Source organism: Pogona vitticeps, chromosome 5, assembly GCF_051106095.1.
Source record: "Pogona vitticeps strain Pit_001003342236 chromosome 5, PviZW2.1, whole genome shotgun sequence".
Lineage (NCBI taxonomy): Eukaryota > Metazoa > Chordata > Lepidosauria > Squamata > Agamidae > Pogona > Pogona vitticeps.
Window position 1 is genome coordinate 91,074,848 of NC_135787.1, and position 16,435 is coordinate 91,091,282.

Genomic DNA, 16,435 nt, shown 5'->3' on the forward strand with positions numbered 1-16,435 from the left:
TCAAATTAATGCAGCCTTGTGATGTACCATGATCAACTGCATTCCTTCTTTGGTCCCTTGCCACTGGTTATCTTGAACACTCCCCAACTGCCTACTGGGTTGTTGTATAGCCCGAAGTCTGACAAGGCCATTTCTGTAACGGAATGGCTTTATTTATCTGACACTCCTCCCTGAAATGTTTACTCCACTCTAAATGCAATTACAGAACTTGTAATCAAAGGATGCAATTGTGCCAAACAACTCACAGGTTGAGATCTTCCATGTTTTTACTTACCTATTTCCAAAGCTGACCATGATCATTTAATGTCTACGTCACTAACTTATGTTGTTAGCTGCCAAGAGTAGCCTATATGACTAGATGGGTAGGTAATAAATAAATAAATAAATAAATAAATAAATAAATAAATAAATAAATAAATAAATAAATAAATAAATAAATAAATAAATAAATAACTTGTCAAATTTCTTTTCCAGACTATTTTGGTGACATACGTTTCAATCCACCTAAAGATCCTCGCTTAACATTCATTCAGCAAGTACTGTACCCTTTGCTTTTCCTCTCCTTTCACTGCTACACTTCTCCCTGATGCACTAACTGTTTTTACTGATGATGCAGGTTCCAGAGGCATGATTACCTTTCAGAAACCTCCCAGAACCTGGATAACCTCTTTTACTTCTATTCAGAACCCTACTGAGCATGCAGAACTGGCTGCTGTCATCCTTGCCTTTCAAATGTTTCAATAGCAACCTTTAAATCACAATTTTTGCAGCTCACATCCGATTTCATACTGGATTTCAAGATGCTATCATGGAACGAAATCATAGTGTGTACTCTGCTCTTCACTCCTTGTGTCTCCTCTTTTCCAATCCTGTTGACAGCCATTCCTTTTTTCATCAAAGTGCTAAAGAGTAGCCGATTGATTAGATGGCCAGGGTATAAATGCAATCAATCAATCAATCAATCAATCAATCAATCAATCAATCAATCAATCAATCAATCTATCTATCTATCTATCTATCTATCTATCTATCTATCTATCTATCTATCTATCTATCTATCTATCTATCTATCTATCTATCTATCTATCTATCTGTCTATCTGTCTGTCTGTCTGTCTATCTATCTATCAATAAACAAACAACTCCATAAGCAATTTTCTATTCTGCTTTCTCAAGCTTGAGACATTGTCTCCCCCTACTCTTCCTGTTCCATGTCTCCCATTTCCTTTCCTTTTGATGCTGTTAACCCACGAGCAACAGATGCCAATCAGCTTTGGCAAATGGATGTCATCCATGTTCCTACCCACACAACATTGTTTACATACCTTTGCAATTATGGGCCGGACTCAAATCTTAAAAACAGACAATGGCCCTGCCTATACCTCTCATGCCTTTACTGCTTTCTGCAATGAATAGGACATTCAACTTTCCCATGATATTCCTTATAACTGCACAGGACAGGCTATTGTAGAATGAGCACACCACTCTTTTAAATTTCTCCTTTCAAAACAAACAAAAACAGAGGGATTAAGGCCCAAGATGTTTCAGATGTACTATCAATAGCATTATTCACATTAAATCATTTAACTGTATCTGCAGGTCAGCATAAGTTGTCGGCAGTAGATGCCTTTTCCCTCTACACCCCTTTTGTAGCATCTAATGAAAACACTTCATGTGCCAGAGTAGCCAAGTGTTCCTCTGACACGTGCATTTCCACAACCAAAATCACATGGAATTGTATGCATGATGTCAATATTTCTTATAATTTCACACATATCAACCTACCTACAGGGTGGTTTTTTACATGCAGTCAATGTACTTTCACAGCTACATTCCAGCCAATCTGTCAGAAACACAATGCTGTCTTAGTAGAATAGTAATCAACTTAATGCAACCTTTTGCCTTGCAGAACTCCTCGACTTGGCTGAGACGAGAAAGTTTGTCTCTTGATAGTACTTGTGATGCTAATTTTACTTTGTTATCCAAAGCATGTTTCACTAGCTACATTGCTTGTTGGCGTTCCTGGCCTTGCTGTTCGCAATTCTCACACTCTTGCCAACATTGTGTGTTCCTTAACTAGAGCCATTGATTGCTGTTGCCCTGCTGAGTCAGGAGCAGCAACAACTATGTAACACTATTTTAGACAACTGCACAGCATTGGATTATCTCATGTTGCATAATCACATTGGTTGTGTGTCTTTTGCCAATCTCTGTTGCTTTAATTAACTGATAATAGTCATGCAGTAAATACAGTGGTGCCTTGAATAGCGATGTTAATGTGTTCCGCAAAAAAAATCGCTATTTGATTTCATCGCTATTCAAAACGTGGTTTCCCATTGAAATGCATTGAAAGCCAGCTAATCCGTTCCAATAGGAACAAATTGCCGTCGCTGTTCAGAAATCTCTGTAGGAAACATCGCTATTCAAAACACAGTTCCCCCATTGAAATGCATTGAAACCTATTCAATGCATCTCAATGGGGGGAAATCAACAATAAAGCCAGCCAGCGAGGGAGGGAGCGAGGAAGGAGGAGGGTTTTTGAGTTAAAATCTTTCAAGGCATATGGGTTTTGTAATTAAGAAATAAGCCAGAGAGGTTCCATCTTGTTTCTTTGTATAAAGTATCTTTGCTATGCTGACAAGTGTTTTCCAGGCGAGCCGAGAGAATGTTATTCTGAGAGCCTGAGAAAGGACTCTGTGAGATTAGATAGATGGGAATTGTTGTGACTCTTTGATAAACCACAGTTAACCCAAATAACATCTGGTGCGTATGAGAAAGAAGTCATGTGGTGCAACAGGACTGTTTGCCTAGTAACGAACTCTGATTGGATGACATCGTGGGAAGGTGCAATGAGCCCTTGCCAATTACTCTTGAAAAAGGAACTTTTTCTCTATAGACATTGTCTTTCCAAGACCGACCTTTCAGTCATTCGTGACCTACTCTTCAGCCATTTGGGACTCACCCTAATGTCTTTCGAGACAGGCTGGTGGCCTACCTACATGGACTGGTTCCTATGCTTTGCTGGATTACTTTTGGACTTATGGGATTTTTCCTAAGGACTGTGCATGGACTATTTTCTATGGACTGTTCTATGGAATATTCTTTATGGACTTCTTTTCTAGGAATACTCCATATGGACTATGTACTTGTAATGTTGTAAGGACTATGGTATATTTACTGGATTTTTCTTTACTAAGGACTATGGGACATATAATGGATTTTTACTTTTGTTTAGGGATTTTTATTCTATAGGATCACTGAGGACTATAGCCTTTTTATAACCTACTTGGATTATTTTGTTTTACTAATGATTTCCTGGACTGGAACTGTTTTTATTCTTTTTAATGGCTTTTTGGCTTTTTGAATACTTTTCTATTTTTCATGTTTTCTTTGCCTCACTACATCTGTGTAACTAAACAGCACAATGCTAGTTTATTTGTTTTGGTTTAATTTGGCTTTGATACTTAGTAACATGCTTTTTCTTTAATAAAATAAAGATTATAAAACTCATTTGGTTTCCTGAACAGTACACTTGTCATAGGGTCATCTGAGAGTGCTGCCTCGGCCTAGCTTACTTAGAGTCCTGTCAGTGGTGCAAGTTAAGTCTAAGGACTACAAAGCCCACTTGACCTTTTCACAATAATATCTGAGAGTACCAGGGTGTTCTTATGTGGGCAGACCTGCGAGAAGGAGTGTTGTCTCAAGGCTAGCTGAATTTGGACTCATTCAGCCCATTTTAGCGTGTGCAAACTCCTGATTGCTCTCTGTCCAAGCTTACACGTGTGTTTTCGAACCCGTGTTTGCGACATGGTGGCAGCTGCGTGATGGACCACGTGCTGGGTTTTGTAGTACCTCAGGATGACCAATCTTTGTTCTATCTAGCAGCTTGAGTGACTCTGATCCACAAGCTAAGTTTTGATTGCAGTGGGACACTGAGGCTTCAAGGAGCTAAGTGCTTCCCTGAGGTGAACAGTAGATTCCTAGGAAACGCTGTTTGCCAGCAGTTAGGCTGTGGTGAGAGGTGTTAAATCTTCAGGCTGTGGTAATGTGTGTTAGAATCTGGGGTGCTCTTTTAAGAAAGAGATTCCCAGTGGGACAAGCAAACTGTTAGGAAACAATTGGATTTAATCAGTAGGCATGTGCAGGTTGTTACAACGTTGTAGTGAAGAAATTCCAAGATGCATGTCCTTTATTTTTAGAGTGCTTGCACTCTGTAATAGCACCCAAGTTGAGCAGGTCATTTCACAATCTTGGGATTGCATAAATGACTCTGGCTACTTTGTTATGGCTACCTTGTTCAGCTTGTTTTGGCCTAAGCGTACTCCACTACGATTTTAGGATCTGGCAGGAGTACCTAGTTGCATCTGGCTTGGCCTAGAGTCATGCCCTATGATCTTAGAGGTATCTATCTGCACCCAGTTCAGTCATTGATCATCTCTGTAACTTTAGGGTTCACAGAGTGATCACAGTTTTTCTTTTCTCTTCCTTTTGGATTTTTCAGTATTTTGGTTTGGCAGCTGTCTGTCCTCTCACAGATCTTAGGGTCACAGAGTGACAGCAGTTGGTCGAAGGTGCAGAGGAGATTTTTAACTTTTTTCTCTCTTTTTTTGGAGTTTTGCTTGTTTTATTGCTGACCTAGCCTAGGCTAGATTGCCAGCAGAAGATGGGGGAGCAAAAACAGTCGGCAACTGTGGACAGAATCTTGGAAGTGGCTTTGGGATTTTCCAAGCAAGCCAAGCAGAAAATTAGGGAAAGAGATTCCCTTATAGAAAATCTGTACCATGAAAACATACTTCTAAAACGTTTTTTAAGCACAGAACCTGGCTTGATGCAAAAGTTTTTCCAAGCTCAGCAGGGTTCCTTTGGGGATTACTGCAATGAGACGCTCCAAACAATTGGGAGCGATCCTGAGATGCAAGATGATTGTGTGGAAAGAGTTAACGAGGCCCAGTGGAATTCTAATGAGCATTCCAGAGAAGACAGCGATTCATCGCCCGTCCAAACAGAGGATTCATCGCCCGTCCAAACAGAGGATTCACAGGCCCTGGAGCCGCGCGCAGAGAAAGGAATGCAGGAGAAAGTTCGCCGAGAAGCTGTTTCTTTGAGGGAATTAGCATCGGACGACGCAAGGGAAAACTGCAGTGCTCCAGAGAATTTCAGTGCATTGGAATTCAGCTCAGCACCAACCTCAGCTCTTTTCCAGAGCACAGGACAGGTGAGAAGTTCTGAAATAATTCGGGATGAGACTATGGGTTTGCCAGAAGAAGGAGAGCAAGGGATTTTCCAAAGCAATAAAGCAATTACTGGGACTGAGAGGCCTCACATCAGCTTAGAAGCCACAGTAGTTCATGGGGGAGTGAAATACCGAGATGATGAAATAGAGACTCAGCTTAATTCTTCGCTAGGACTTGTGTCAGCAGATTTTGATGCATGTCAGATCTCAAATAACCCTCCTTCTCTTAGCCCAGAGGGAACAGCGAAATCAGACACTGGAAGTTTGGCAGGGACCCCGTGTACTTCATGGCAGTTTGGGAGTAACGAGAGTTACCAAGGGGGTGGCCTACTTAGCGTACCGGAGCAGTCTGTTGAGAAAGCTGGAGGAGTGAAGGTTTTCTCAGAGTCTTTGCCAAGTGCCATAGGAGGTGATAGTGGAGCGGTTTTGCAGCATGGACTTTCACATTGTTTCAATAGTACAAGTGAGGGTGGAACTAATTCTGTAAGCTTGTTTAAAGATACAAGGCTGCATTTGAACCTGTCAGATTGTGAGACTGTTTCTAACACCACCAATGTAGGGGGAAGCGCTAACTTTTTGGAATTACAAGGTACTGATGTTTCTCCAGAGACTGAAATCATATCTGGAAACTTTGGCCCAGTACCACAGTTAATCTTCTCAGAAAGATCTTTAGAAAGAAAAGCAGAGGTTTGGGACCATACTTATTTTCAACAGCCTATTTTCCAAGGAAGTGGTGAGAATGCTGATACTGTTTCTGAGGCCATGCAGAGTACTCCCGAGGGAACTTTGATGCAACAGCGGCCTCTTGTGACCAAACCTGATAGCACAGTTAATTTAGAAAGAACACCAGCAATTCGGGTTTACATGTGCATTGCATTTCTTGACCCAGAGATTCCTGACATTACACCTGTGGTAACAGAGGTAGACCAAGAGAATAATGAGCAAGGTGGAGGAAGTGATGAGGAGGTAGATACTGGAATTGAAGGCATTGATCAATTTAGCCCAGAACAGGTATTGGAGTCTGTGTTAGCTAATCACCAAAACGTTTTCTCTAATTCACCTGGAGAGTCTAATGTGGTGAAACATTCCATTACAGTCAATGATGGTTTGACAGCTGTATTCAATACTATTTCAATTTGTCAAGGCGAACAGGATGCTAATCCTAAAGTGGAATTGGATTTTAGCCAGTTAAATAAGTTCCCGGAGACTGAAACAATCCCTACAATCAATGTTGACACGTCATTTGAAATTGTTGCAAACGCTGAATATATTTCTGTGATTGGAATAAAAGGAGGGCTTTATCAGATTTTAATTAAAGAGGAACATCACCCTTATACATCATTTACTTGCCCTCAGGGAATTTACCAACTCAGAAAACTAGCACCTGGAATGAAAAATACCTATGTTACTTTTCAGAAATTGGTTGATGAATTGTTTGGTGATTTATATTATGTGATTGGCTATGTAGGCAACCTTGTAATTTACAGCCCTGATCCAATTCAAGCAGACCAAAATGCTTTGACATTCTTAGAGAAGCAGAGACATCGAAGCCCAAGATTAACGCAGTGGTATTTCAGATTGCAAAAATATGATTTTGATGTTGAACATCTACCTGGAAAGGGGGCCTTAATTGCTCACTGGTTATCTCGAATGTTTAGTGCAGATGCAAGGGGAGAAAATGGCTAGAATTGTTAAAGCTCTGATGTTTAATTTTCTTGGTATTCTGTATGACAATGTTCCTGAGCATACATAGAGTGTTTTATCCATTATTACTTCATATCAGTATATTGGTTTAACAAGTTATTATGATGTTAACCCTGGTTTCACTATTTTACTGTTTGATGACTAGAGTATTATCTGAGCATATGCAGAGTGATGTATTTGATTAAGTATATTAACATGTTTGTTCTTCTGTTTTTCAGACTAGTAGAAGTGTCTAAGGCAAATTTCTCTCATGTATGGTAAATACTGTAATTATAATAGTTCTCATGTATCAATTGTTTTGCTATTTTAGAATCATATTTGAAATGTATTACTTTATGTTCCAGTTAATATCTTTCTCTATTTTGTTACTGCTTAATTATGACATCTCATCTTATTCAGTTATCAAAATTAAAACTTAAATTGTTTGAGAATTTTGTTAATCTTCCGGGGGCTTGTGATGAGATGGGTTTTTGAGTTAAAATCTTTTAAGGCATATGGGTTTTGTAATTAAGAAATAAGCCAGAGAGGTTCCATCTTGTTTCTTTGTATAAAGTATCTTTGCTATGCTGACAAGTGTTTTCCAGGCGAACCGAGAGAATGTAATTCTGAGAGCCTGAGAAAGGACTCTGTGAGATTAGATAGATGGGAATTGTTGTGACTCTTTGATAAACCACAGTTAACCCAAATAACATCTGGTGCGTATGAGAAAGAAGTCATGTGGTGCAACAGGACTGTTTGCCTAGTAACGAACTCTGATTGGATGACATCGTGGGAAGGTGCAATGAGCCCTTGCCAGTTACTCTTGAAAAAGGAACTTTTTCTCTATGGACATTGTCTTTCCAAGACCGACCTTTCAGTCATTCGTGACCTACTCTTCAGCCATTTGGGACTCACCCTAATGTCTTTCGAGACAGGCTGGTGGCCTACCTACATGGACTGGTTTCTATGCTTTGCTGGATTACTTTTGGACTTATGGGATTTTTCCTAAGGACTGTGCATGGACTATTTTCTATGGACTGTTCTATGGAATATTCTTTATGGACTTCTTTTCTAGGAATACTCCATATGGACTATGTACTTGTAATGTTGTAAGGACTATGGTATATTTACTGGATTTTTCTTTACTAAGGACTATGGGACATATAATGGATTTTTACTTTTGTTTAGGGATTTTTATTCTATAGGATCACTGAGGACTATAGCCTTTTTATAACCTACTTGGATTATTTTGTTTTACTAATGATTTCCTGGACTGGAACTGTTTTTATTCTTTTTAATGGCTTTTTGGCTTTTTGAATACTTTTCTATTTTTCATGTTTTCTTTGCCTCACTACATCTGTGTAACTAAACAGCACAATGCTAGTTTATTTGTTTTGGTTTAATTCGGCTTTGATACTTAGTAACATGCTTTTTCTTTAATAAAATAAAGATTATAAAACTCATTTGGTTTCCTGAACAGTACACTTGTCATAGGGTCATCTGAGAGTGCTGCCTCGGCCTAGCTTACTTAGAGTCCTGTCAGTGGTGCAAGTTAAGTCTAAGGACTACAAAGCCCACTTGACCTTTTCACAATAATATCTGAGAGTACCAGGGTGTTCTTATGTGGGCAGACCTGCGAGAAGGAGTGTTGTCTCAAGGCTAGCTGAATTTGGACTCATTCAGCCCATTTTAGCGTGTGCAAACTCCTGATTGCTCTCTGTCCAAGCTTACACGTGTGTTTTTGAACCCGTGTTTGCGACAGAAGCCAACCAGCCAGCCAGCCCAGAAGGAGGTCGCAGCAGCCTGCCTGCCTGTCCCTGCCTGCCGGGGGGTGCCTGGTGGGTTCCTTTGTTCTTCTCCTCCCTCGATCCCCAGCACCGTCAGGAGGAGCCGGAGCTGGAAGAGGCCCAGCTGGGCCGCCGGGAGATGGCTGTCTGCCACCGCCGCCCTGGGAGGAGCGAGCCGGCCGGCCACTGGCCTTTGGAGGAAGAGGAGGAGGTGAAGGGGGAGCCTGGGAGCCAGGCGCCCGGCCATGCCAGGGCTTGTTCCCTTCCCCCTCCGCCGCCCCGGGAGGATCAAGCCAGCCGGCCACCGGCCTTTGGAGGAAGAGGAGGAGGTGAAGGGGAAGACGGGGAACCAAGGCCCCAGCCGCACCAGGGCCCTTTCCCTCCCCCCGCTGCTGCCTCCGCCCCGGGAGGAGCGAGCCAGCCAAAGCGCCGCTCGCCACCGGCCTGGGGATGAGTGCCCGCCACTGCCTCCTCAGAGGAAGAGGGCTCCCCGCAGTCCTTCTCAAGCTCCCACCGGCATTTTCCCCCAGCTGACCAGCGGGAGCTTGAGAAGGACCGTGGGGGAACCCTCCCCCCGTGGTCCTTCCGATGCCCCCACCGGTCAGCTGGGGGAAAATGGGGCCTATGGGGAAGAATCACAAAGTGATATTTCCCCATAGGGAACATCACAATGCTATCGCTTTTGTGATCGCAAAATCCACATCGCTATGCGGATTCGTCATTAAACGGGGTGCCCGTTAAGCGAGGCACCACTGTAATCAACTTGCTCAACTTAGACAGTTTGCCAATAACATAACATAGGACATCCTTCCTGGTGAGACAGTTTATGTTCATGGCTGCCCCACTTTGGATGGCTTTGCACTGTGTTAATGTATGGAATTATATTCCTCATACTCCTTATAAGTTGCTGTTGCTTTATTCAATGTACACCAACCTTCTTCTCCATGATAACTACCTGACTCAAAGCTTCACCCTCAGGCCTTCACCGAAAAGATTTATATGTAGTTCGCAAATATATGAAAGAATATGTGCCTCTGCTTAACAAACAAAAAAGGGGGGGATGTGGGAAACTTCTGCTTAAAGGTTGTAGCTGCATTCTGTTCCAGTGACATGCATACACTCCTGGCAGGAAACGGCAGCTGCCAGCAGGCGGGGTAACCTCTTCTGCCCTTTCACTTAGAGGTAGAGCAAAAGATCAAAGGGTTATTTTAGCCAATCCTAGTTACGATTAGGTAACTAGTATCCTATCTGTCTCTCTCATAGCATACTATGTAAATCATGCTAAGTAAATAAAAGAGCTCTAAGGGAGTTGGCTGTAGGCTCCACTGGCTCCGGCATCCACTGTTGACTCCTTTGTTCTCTCTCTAAGGCAATTAGCCTTCTTTTGTTCCGTGATCACCCATAATTTTTGTCTTTTTTTCATTCTTCAGGATCATTTTATCAATATGCAGCTGATCTTTTGTGCCTCCTGACTTTTTAAAGTCCTCTTTCTGTTCAGTTGAATATAGGGAGTTTTCAGTTAAGTATTTATATATAGATCTTGCAAGTACTCCTGTGAGGAGCTTGAACATTGTCAGTAGGCATGTAATAGGTTGATAATTACTGGGTTCATTGCCCTTTTGATTATCTTCTATTATCAGAAATGTGCAGCCTGTTGTCATTCAATCTTCAGTTGTAGAATTTTGAAGTAGTTAAATTGCACTGCTATAAGTTGATGGAGACTTGTTAGATGCTTTAACCAAAATCCGTGCAGCTCATCTGGACCAGGTGCACTTCAATTTTTCACATCCTTTACTTGCCTCTTAATCATCTCAGTTGTTATTACAATATCAACCATTTTTTCCTTCAGTTTCTTTACTAATATCTTTAATCCACAAGACATTTTTGTTATATCTGGTTGAGCTTTCCCACATTTCTTTCCAAAATTTTAGAGCATCATGGGCCTAATTTCTTTTACTCTGCATTTTCTCCTAGTGGCGTATAGAATAACTGTTGGTTATTTCAAAATTCCGTGTTTTCTCTATATTGTTTCAGGTGCCCATCATATCTTTCAATTTTCTTTGGTGTAGCTGTTACCCATTGTTTTAATTCTTCCATAGTTTCATCATTTTCCTTTCTAGGTCATATATTTTGCATAGTCTGAGTTTTACTTTTCCAATTTTAAATTTTGAATCTTTCAAATATTTTAAGTTGCTAATGTCTGCATGTAAATTGTTTATTTTTCTTTCCAGCCGAATTTTCCATTTTGGAAAATTGAGTTTTCTGGGGGTATGCAGCTTGTAACCAAGTTCCATGGTTACTATGGTAGCTGTACTATACATGAGCTGGTTTGTTTCCTTTAGTTTCTAGGCTGGGATAGTTCTGATGACAACATTTTCATCATTCAGTAGATCTTTTATCTCTCAACCTCACAGAAGCACACAAGCCTTTCCACTTCAACAAGGACTGTGCCTATGGAGGGGATGATGATTTATTTTATTCATTTATTTAATGTATACCCCATCCATCTAGACTGAAGTCTACTCTGGGAAGGTAACAACAATCCATAAAATAATAACAATATAGAATAAAACAACAATGTTAATATAATTGAAGACAGCAAGAAATAGATTAGATGCTGATGGGAGGAAGGCCTACCTAAAGAGCCAGGTCTTAAGTTTCCTCTTAAAAGCACCCAATGAAGGAGCTAGACAAATTTCTAAATGAAGACTGCTCCAGAGGCAAGGGGCCACTGCCAAGAAGGCCCGGTTTCTTGTTCGTTCTCTCTGGACCTCCCTTGGCATTAGGCCCCTCAGCTGCCCATCCTGGCTAGAATGAGTAATTCAGATAGATTTAGGTGGGAGAAGATGTTCTGCTAGATATTGAAGTCCTAAACCATTTAGGGCTTTATATGTCATCATTAACACTTTCAAATCAATGCAGAAATGAACAGGCAGCCAATGCAGGGTAGTCAAAATGGGGGAGATATGCTAATGTTTTCTCATGCCGGTGAGAAATCTGGCTGCCGCATTCTGCATCATTTGAAGCTTCCGCATAAATCTCAAAGGTAGCTGTCCATTACAGTAATCTAATCTCGAGACTACAAGCGCATGGAACAGAGTGGTGAGCACCTCAACATCAAGATAGCTGGGCAATCCACCAAAGATGGAAATAGGTGGTGCGGACCACTGACACTACCTCAGCTTCAAGGCTCTAATCAAAGAAAAGACACCACCTGAGTTTGCTTTCTCAATTAAACACAGTGGGGAGAGAGCCATGGCAGATTTCTGCTTAGACACAGAGGGACTAGAGGACTTGATATCGGCCATAGAATTAGAGTTGTCTGTGAGTTCTTGAGATCTCATTTATTTGGATCAGTGCATACAACCTTGCTGTAGAGAAAGTGCAAGTCATCTTTCTGTGTTGCATTTTGGGTGTTCCTAACTGGAAAGTATACACAACCATGTATCTGGAGTAGGCCAGTTAGAAATTAGAGCATGGATCTGGCTGCATCTTCACTTTTTAACCAAACATCCTGGTTATGGGCATTTTATGTTAATGGTTTCCTATACTAGTTAGTGGTCACTTTTGGTCCAGCAGAAAATTAGATCTACTGGCATTCCTCCGGACTCCATTCTAATACTTGGACAACAACAAGCATTGAGAGTATTGTCTCAGAGTCTATATGATATTAAGAGACAAGATCTGTTTTCACTAACAAACAGCACTTGACCACATGTTGTAAATGGTGTGGTGCCAATATATGGGTCTTCAGCAGCTTATTTAACAACTCTTGAAACATCCCAGGCTCATAAAGCATTTATGCATGCTAGATTCAATCTTCTACCTTTCAGCATAATTTTGGGGGAATTCACCATCAAGAGAGAAATTGTCCATGCATGGCTAATTTGTCCCCTCCTGCAAACATTGCAAGGCTGTCCTGGAGTGGTTGATGATGTATTGTTTGTCAGAACAGAATTTTTATGTTACTGCTCAAGTTGCTAACTTTTTCTTGGTGTAATACAAAGAAGGTCCTATTTGATACTTGATAACTTGTCATTGCTTTTTAAAAACCTTCTGTGTTCTTTGTATTGTGTGTTAGTTGCTTGGCATGTATCTGAACAGGTCAAATGACCATAATTAACTTATTGATTGAATCTGTTCTTCCTTTGTTTGCAAATCCTTTATAATTTGACCTTGTGAGTTTAATCTTTTCTCGAATATGTTCAGTTGATCAGTAATATTAACAATTTATCTCTCTAATCTCTTATATTTCTTTGAATTCCTGATAGCTTTTATACAAGAAATTTGCATTTTCAGCATTTTTCAGCATCATATCTTCTTCCTTTAACATTTATTTTATAGCAGTAAATAGATTAAAAATGTCCACTCATTCCTCATATCCCCTTCTTTAGCTTCAGTGAAAGAATCTGATTGAGCTGTTACACCTATTTTATTTTTTTCTTCTAAGACATGTTGTTCCTTATTTTAATTGGGAAGGGGAGGGGAAACCATCTAGGAGTTAAACAAACTGAAATTTAATCCAGACAGGAAAGAGATGCTCCTGGTAAATGGAAAGATCAAGGAATAGGGAGTACTGGATGGAGTCACACTCCCTCTGAAAACACAAATACATTGCTTGGGTGTGCTACTGGATTTGCATCTGAGCCCAGATGTCCAGACTTGAATGGTGACCAGGAGTTCCTTTGCACAGTTAAACCTGTCAGCCAGCTGCACCCATTCCTGACTTAGCTACAGTAGCATATGACTTAGATACATCCCGGCTGGATCACTGCAATATGTTGTACATACGCCTGCCTTTGGAAAGTACTAAAAAATGTCACCAGGTCCAAAATGGTACAGCCAGATTGTTAACTGGGGCTGGTTATAGGGATCACATAACCCACTGTTACAGCAGACTCACTGGGTACTGATCTGTTTCTGGGCACAATTCAAAGTGCAGGTTTTAACCTATAAAACGCCTAAATGGCATGGGTCCAACTATCTCAGAAACCATATCTCCCTTTATGAACCTGCCCAGGTGTCAAGAACATCACAGGTTGTCTTTCTCTCAGTCCCACCACCCTCACTGGAATGCTTGGTGGCAATATAGGAGAGGGTCTTCTCTGTCACTGCTTCCAGAACTCCCTTCCACAAAAGGCCAGACTGGCCATATGTTTGTTGTCCTACAACAAGATAGGTGAATAATTTTTTCTTCAGGCAGGCTTTTCCTTAGTGACTGGCTATATAGGAGACAATAAACAGGATTGTTTATATTTTGTTCTAAATCTGTTTTCTTGAAATGATTTTATGTAACATTTCTAATATAATATAATATAATGCTATTATTTTCTCTTTATTCATATAATTAATTTCCAGCAGCTGGAGGCCTGTGTTCCTAATCTTCGGACTATCAGGAAGCAGCCCGTTTAGGTGGGGCTCATCAACCTTGGAAGGCAGCCCATCTAGGAGAAGGAAAACTCCAATTTCAAACCTCCATTGCCTTGTGGCTATATCCACTTATGGAAAAGGCTTCAGGAGTTAAACTCAAGGCAAAATCCAGAGCCAGAATCCCGGAGGCAATTCGTGCCATTCTGGCAACTCCTGCTACGTTGCTGGAAACAGTTGCATTGGCTCTTACCTTTTCATTGGACTATTTCAGTGATGTGGAGAGGGGGTATTTGCTGCTTGGGTAACAGCCTATCCATCTCCATATTATTCTACCCAGGCTTCGTGCTCTGGAGAGGACACTGCAGCATCGAAATAACACTGGAAGTAGCAGTTACTGGTTATAAGTCTTTGCTCAATTGGTGTAGAGCATGATACCAGGGGCTACTTCTGATGGTGGGAGAGGTCATTGCACCTCACTTGGTAGCAACCACCTGCCTTAAGCTGGGCAGTCCCCAGCCAGTAAGGTGCTACCTTGCCATGGTCTGTTAACCTCACAGGATGAATGGAGTTTAGGGTGAAAGCCAACCTCATAGGCATCCTTCAGTCTCGAGAGACTATGGTAACATGCTCTGTATTGAGAAGTGTCCTCTCCAGAGAATGAAGCCTGGGTAAAGTAATATGGAGGATAGGCTGTTACCCAAGCAGCAAATCCCCCCTCTCCACATTGCTGAAATGGTCCAATGGAAAGGCAAGAGCCAATACAACTGGTTCCAGCAACGTAGCAGGAGTTGACACTGTCTCCCTAGATATTGAGCTGGATACACACATTTGCAAAGCAGCTACCACGTTCTCCAGATTCACAAAGAGAGTATGGGGTGTGTGCAGTTTAGGGTGAAAGCCGACAAGCAGATGGATATCCCTGCACCATGCAACAATCATAAGAAAACTTCTGCCCTAAAGTTGGGCACCTGGAATGTTCAGACAATGACCCTGGCTTTTCTGATGACCTGCAGGAAATAGACAATGTGCGCAAGACAGCTGTCATAGACATGGAACTGAGTAGGCTTCAGATGGACATTGTTGCCCTGCAAGAGACAAGCTTGCCAGACATGCGATCTGTCAAAGAAAAATATTTTTAATCTTCTGGCAGGGAAAACCATTGAATGAGACCAGAGAATATGATGTTGGCTTTGTGGTCAGAAATACTCTGCTGAGATCCATTGTTCCACCTACTGTGGGGAGTGAAAGAATCCTGTCTCTGTAGCTCCACTCATCGGCGGGTCTGGTCACCCTCATTAGTGCATGCAGCAAAACTGTCCTCCACAAGAGAAGTCAAAGACAAATTCTGTGACGATCTGGCAGCTACTATCAAAAAATCCCAGAGAGAGAGAGACTCTGTTCATTCTTGGAGATTTTAACGCTACTGTTGGTATTCTTGACCCACTTCTCTAGGCAGTTTTGGCATTAGGAAGATGAACGAAAATGGCCAACACTTCCTGGAGTTTTGCTGTTATTATGGTCTTTGTGTCAGCAACACGATCTTTAATACAATGCTTCAACACAGAGTTTCCTGGAGACATCCAAGATCGAAGCATTGGCATCAGCTCGATTTGATCCTCACTAGATGTTCTAGCCTTCTTAGTATTACAATCACACACAGTTATCAGGGTATATAGTAGAGTAAAATTGTGAACAAATAGGTTGTATCATACAAAAAAGGAAGGAAGACCACATATTGACAGCAGCAAGACTCACAATCAGAAAAAAGTGGAGGAATTTGCCCAAGCACTTGAGGATACCCTTCCAGGACCAGCTGATGCAAATGCACCTGAACGATGCAAAAATTCAAGAACACCGTTTATAACACCACCTTGTCCACATTTGGCAAGAAGACCAAAAAGATGGCCGACTGGTTTGAAGCACATTCGGAGGAGTTGATGCCAGACATTGAGGAAAAGAGGAGAGCTCTACCAGGATACAAATCCTGTCCTAGTGAGCACAACTTACAGGCTCTTCAACTTGCTCATAGCAAAACCCAACAGGCTGCCAGGAGATGTTCCAATGATTATTGGTTTCAGCTCTGCTCTTGGATACTGATAGCAGCAGACACAGGTAAAATCAAGGCAATGTATAATGGTATCAAGCAGGCTTTAGGTCCAATACAGAAAAAATCTGCTCCCTTGAAATCAGCTACAGGCATGATCATACAGGACCAAGCATAGCAGATGGAACACTGGGTGCAGCACTACTCTGAGCTATATTCCAGAGAGAATGTAGTAACCAAAAAGCATTAAATGACATTGAATGCCTGCCTGTCTTGAAAGAGTTGAGCAGTGAATCAACTTTAGTGGAAATAAAAGCGG

At 41.4% G+C, this 16,435-nt stretch overlaps 1 long non-coding RNA gene across 1 annotated transcript in view; it reads right to left on the minus strand.

Annotated features, from left to right (window-relative positions):
• Window positions 1-263: 263 nt before the first annotated feature.
• LOC140707478 (uncharacterized) overlaps window positions 264-16,435 on the minus strand; it is a 107,172-nt gene continuing 91,000 nt past the window's right edge. Inside the window, exon 2 of the long non-coding RNA XR_013545557.1 lies at window positions 264-4,353. This is a non-coding gene — a long non-coding RNA (uncharacterized LOC140707478). The remainder of the gene's footprint in view (window positions 4,354-16,435) is intronic.